Here is a 5,615-nt window from a genome sequence, read left to right on the forward strand (position 1 = left end):
TTACATGATAGTCAGCAATCAAGCAGCAAGTCAAGATATCATCTTCTCTGAGACTGCTAAAAAGTCTGTCAAGATTGATGATATAAAACATCTCACTGATAATAAGAAGCTGAAATTTAAACACTAACTCTACTGAATGAAGAACAAGCTTCAGAAGAACATCAATCACTACTCTACTGAATGCATGAGAATTATGTATATTAAGAACTGAATGAATGAGGACACAGCACATCATATTGCACTCTGTATGAAAGAGAATCACTTTAAGTAATATCAGACTGTAGAAGAGATATTTGAGCATCTCAAGTCAATATATAAGAATGCTAACAAGCTGTAAAATATTAAAAGTAATTATCACAAGCTGATTATGCATAATAAGAATAATTATCATAAATTTATTATAAAATTCTTATATCTGATAAGTGAGATCAAGATTGACAAGAAGAACTACAAGATAGATTTCAATGACAAGCTGTTTTTTGATCTTCAGAGAATGATAGCAGTAGTCAATGCAATCATCAATACATATGTTAAGTTTCAGAAGATTTGTGCTCAGGTAGCTTATATTCTTCAGACAATCATTATCACTCAGAAGTCAGAGAGCTTATAGAGAAATAAATTTAATATTCTCAAGTAAAACATTTTATGAACCTTCAATAGTCAAACTCTTTCTGACATCTCTGCTATAAAATTCTCTATTATGAAGAAAACTATGAGCATTCATCCAGATATTCAGTACTACTTCTGCAGGAAGAAAGATCACATTGTAAGAAACTGCTCTATAAAACAGAAGTTTCAACAGTTAATCACTGAGCTTATAGAAAATAATGCTCTTGAGTCTTCAATTAATTTGAGAAAGGAGTGTAAGGGGTTAAGCTCTAAGAACTAGAGGCTAGTCCTCCTATAAAACAAGGACGAATTGCTTGAGAAAGGGAAGAAAAGAATGAGATAAGAACTCGAGCTTAAGCAAGCTCGCGTAGCATGATCATGTGCACACATGCGAATGATGACTACGCTAAGTCAGCCAGCCTGAGCAAATGATGGCTAGGCTGAGTCAGCCAGTCAGAGCAAATCTAGAGGTTCAACCTCTTATAATACCCTCCTTCTCTCTCTTTGTTGCAAGTCTTTATGACTATTTAAAGCTCTCTTTACATCTAATTTTGCCTGCTGAGAGGCCTTTCAAGTGTTCAAGGCCTTCACTTCTTGTAGGAGACTCACATCATTCCATGTAGGCTCAGCTCAATCTACTCATTTAACAAGATATTGCTTTTTTCTTCAGTAGGTTCATTCACTCTGAATTTCCTCAATCTCAAACTCAGGTCCTTTCAGAGTCTCTATAGCAGGTGACTGCCAGTCACTTTGCCTCTGACTAGACAGGAGATCTGTCACTACAGCATGTAAAAGCTTTACATTAAAGATATTGTGAATGTCAGATGAGATATTCAGTTAGTAAGTATGAAATTCTATCTTTTCTAGCATAGTATATTGATTGTATTTTGCATTCAGCTTCTTGCACAGATGATTAGTTCTCATGTTCTCTAAGCTCAACCAGACTTTATCTCCAGGTTAAAAGCTTGAAGCTGAGTCTCTTCATCTATTCATATATTTCTCTTGAGATTGCTGAGCATTTGTCATTTTTACTTGAGCTCACTTCAACACTTTACAGGCCTTCCTCATATAATCATTCACAAACTCAATGAGATTATGTAATGTTTCAATGAGAGGTGCATCAGCTATATCAATGGAGAAGATGTGAAAAAAATATGTTAAAAAGAATGAGCTCATGTCTGTTGATACAGCATCTTTATTATTGATGATCAGCTCTACTAGAGAAAGTCATTCATATCAGTCATTCTGTTGAAAGTTAATATACTTGTGTAGATAGATTTTCAGAGTCTGATTCATTTACTCTGTAGCTCCATTAGTCTCTGAGTGATAGACTATGGAGAGTCATCTCTTAATGCCTAATTTCTCACACACCTGAGTTCAAAACATGCTTGTGAAAGCCAACTCTTGATCTGACACTATCACCTTAGAAATGCCATGTTGAGAGATGATGTTGTGAAGAAACACTCTAGCCACTGTCTTCACATCAGTTTTCTTAACTACTTTTAATATAACTCCCTTGATCAGTCTGTTCATTATAATCATGATGTTTATATATTTTTTAGATCTTGATAAGTTCACAATAAAGTTCATAGAAAGCTTCTGCCACATGCATTCAGAAATGAGAAGAGGGTTAAGCAGTCTCTGATATCAATCTCTTCATGTGATGTTTGATCTGCAAAGATGGCAGTTTCTGATTATTCTTCTCACATCAGTGACATAGCCTGATCAGTAGAACTCATGTCTTAGAACTTCTGCCATTTGCTCTCATCTGGGATGGCCAGTAAGAGGTGAGTCATGAGCCTCATGCACTAACCTGGTTTGAAGAGGTTTGAAGTCTGACACCCACTTATGATCTTGAAAGAGAAGCTTCGCATTCTCATTTAAAGAGCACTCAGAGACAGAGGCCTTAATGCTGAGTTCAGAAGGAAATATAAATCTTCTCTCACAAACAATTTGCTTCAGATGCTGCAGAATCTTATCATTTTTGCAGATCTCATTTCACTAAGCTTGAAGAGACATCTCAAATTACACACTGGCAGCAGTCACTATTGATTTCATTCCAGGTGCCAGTACATTAAACTTAAGTAGTTGAGCTTGCCTCTGCTTGATTCTCTCATCATCAGCACCCTGTGACATGTTCTGCTCTCTTTGTGATAGAGTGTCTGATTTAGCATTCAACTTCTCTGGCTGGTAATCAATTCTGAAGTTGAATCAATAGAGAATATTCATTCAATGTAGCTGTTTTTCATTTAGTCTGTATGTAGTCATGAAGTACTCTAGATTCTTATGATCTGTGAGAATCTTAAATTTCTTTACACTTCATAGCTCAGTGTCTCATTTCTTTAAACACTCAATTATCACTAATAACTTCTTATCATGAATCTCATAGTTGCATTCTGCAGGTGAATGCTTGTGAGAGAAGAAGACACATGAGTGTAGAATGCTCTGCTCATCATATTGTAGTAGCACTTCTTCTGAGATATAATCTGAGATGTTCATTTCCAATATAGTCTCACAGTCAGAGTCAAATTAAAGCAGAATTGAAGCAGATATAAATATTGATTTTAGACACTTAAAAGCTTTCTCAGTCTTGCTCATTCACAAAAAAGGAATATTCTTGCATGTAAAAATTGTCAGTGGGATTGCAATCTTTGAGAAATCCCTGATAAATCATCTATAGAAATTGACAAAGTCTAAAAATTCTTATATACCTTTAAGAGTAGTAGATGTCACTCATTTCAAAACAGCTTTAATCTTCTCTGAATTCATTCATATACCCTTGCCTGCTTCAATGATGAATTCAGGATATTTTGTGCTATTCATCTTGAATGTACTCTTTCTGATGTCTGCCTGCAGGCCTGCTTTCTGTAGACACATAAACATCTTTTGTATATGCTCATGATGCTCCTGTAAGCTTCTTGAGGAAAATATCAAGATGTCATCTAAATAGACTGAGCAGAAGTTGTCCAGATATCCATGTAATGCTCAGTTGATATATTTTTGAAATGTGCTCAGAGCATTGGCCAAATTAAAGAGTATAATCAGTCACTCAAATAGCCTGTATCTGATTCTAAAGACTGTCATCCACTCATCACCTTCTGTGATTTGAATCTTGTGAAAAGCTGCAATAATGTCCAGCTTAGTGAATCATTTAGCCTGTTCAATTCACTGTAGAGTCTCACTAATTAATGATAGAGAATATCAAATCTTTCAGATAATTTTATTAAGAGCTTGATAGTCTACACAGAATCTTAGCCCACTCTCAGACTTCTTCATGAATAGTACAGAAGCAGCTGCAGGGGAGTTGCTCACTCTAATAAAACCCTTATCCAGATAATCTGTAAAAGTCTTTCATAAAGCCAGTAGTTTCTCTTGAGATATATTATATAATGAGCTCTAAGGAGGTTGTTCTGCACTATCATCAGCCTTTTTAATCAGTTCAATCTCATAATCTCTATCTGAGTCACAAAGTAGGGGTAGAACATCAGTGACTTCCTTATCAAATACATTCAAAAACTTATGATAATGTTCAGACAGCTTTTCTCTAGGGTCAATCTTTGATTTCACTTCTAGAGTCTTTTGAATGTCAGTTAAACTGACAGTGAAGATCTCAATGTTTCACTTCTCTCAAGTGCTTGCAAGTCTAGAGAAGCTTACAGCAGAGATGGAAATCATATCAGCTTTTGCATTTGAACTAGATTCTACCTCTATGCCACTCTCTTCAAATCTCATAATTCTTTGATGAGAGATCATGGTCACCTTTTGCTAGGCCAGCCAGGGGTCACCTAGATACATATCATGATCATATAACTCATTCATCACATAGAGAAAGACTCATTCAGTTATATAATCATCTATATTAATTCAAATGCCAGTCACTATGCTCATAGAGAGTTCTATGAAGTCTTCAAAGCCAGTCATTTTAACAGAGAGAATTTCAATACACAGAAGCTTATGCTTGCTAACATAGAATTAAGAAATAAGATCATAGACATTACATTTACTGTCTATCATTGCTCTAGTCAAAAAGACATTATCTACTAGAGTATCAACAGTGAAGGGTTTGAATATCATCTTAGATTTAAATCTTCTTCATTACTTTTTCATAAGTTTCTTATTTCACTTCTTCCAATGTCTTTTGGTTAGAGTTACTCTTTTCTCAAATTCTTACTCATATCTACATTGTTGTCATTCAGTACCAGCTCAGGGATCATCTTAACTATTGTGAGAGTGACAGAGCATCTGAGAGGTTTGAATGAGCAGCTCTTAATCATATGACCTTCAGCTCTGCATCTCAGGCACAGGCCTTGCTCTCTTCATCAATTAATCTCTGTCTGATTTATTAATTTGATGTGGTGGACACTTGAGGTCACAGCATTAGTAGAGAGATTCATCAGATCATCAGTGGAAGCTTGAGACTGATTTCATCAGTCAAGAACAGCATGATGAAGTAGAGAGTGTGAATTAGATGTTGTATGATCTGAAGAAGATCTGCTCTCACAATGTTTAGACCACTGTCTTAAAGTCTTAAGCTCAGAGAGTTGATGATCAACTAATCTAAGCTCTCTGCAGTAATTCTCATAGAGAGATGATTCTCTTACATCCACCATGCCTTTCCTCAGCTCCATGCTTAGAGTGAATATCAAATACCTCTTTTTAATGTGATCATCTCATCTGTGACCACCAGCTTTCAGCAGTAGTTGATTAAATTCAGGCAGAAAGTCAAAGAGAGCTCTTCTACTCTGTTGTAGATTGTTGAGCTTTTGCATAGCCTTTTTCTGTTGTGCAGAATCACTAAAAAGCATGTATGTCTGCTTCAGTAAGCTCTCTACTGTGAAGTTGATCTTGTTCTTATTATTCTTAACTCAGAGATAAACTTGAGCTGCTGCCATTTCTTTCAGTCTTGAGTACACATATCAAACACATTTCTCATTATTATCTAAAGCTTTTTCATCAATCTTAAGTTTTGATTGAAGCTTTAGCTCTCACTGAGAGTAGTGCTTCAG

Source organism: Paracoccidioides lutzii (genome assembly GCF_000150705.2).
Source record: "Paracoccidioides lutzii Pb01 unplaced genomic scaffold supercont2.39, whole genome shotgun sequence".
Classification (NCBI taxonomy): Eukaryota; Fungi; Ascomycota; class Eurotiomycetes; order Onygenales; family Ajellomycetaceae; genus Paracoccidioides; species Paracoccidioides lutzii.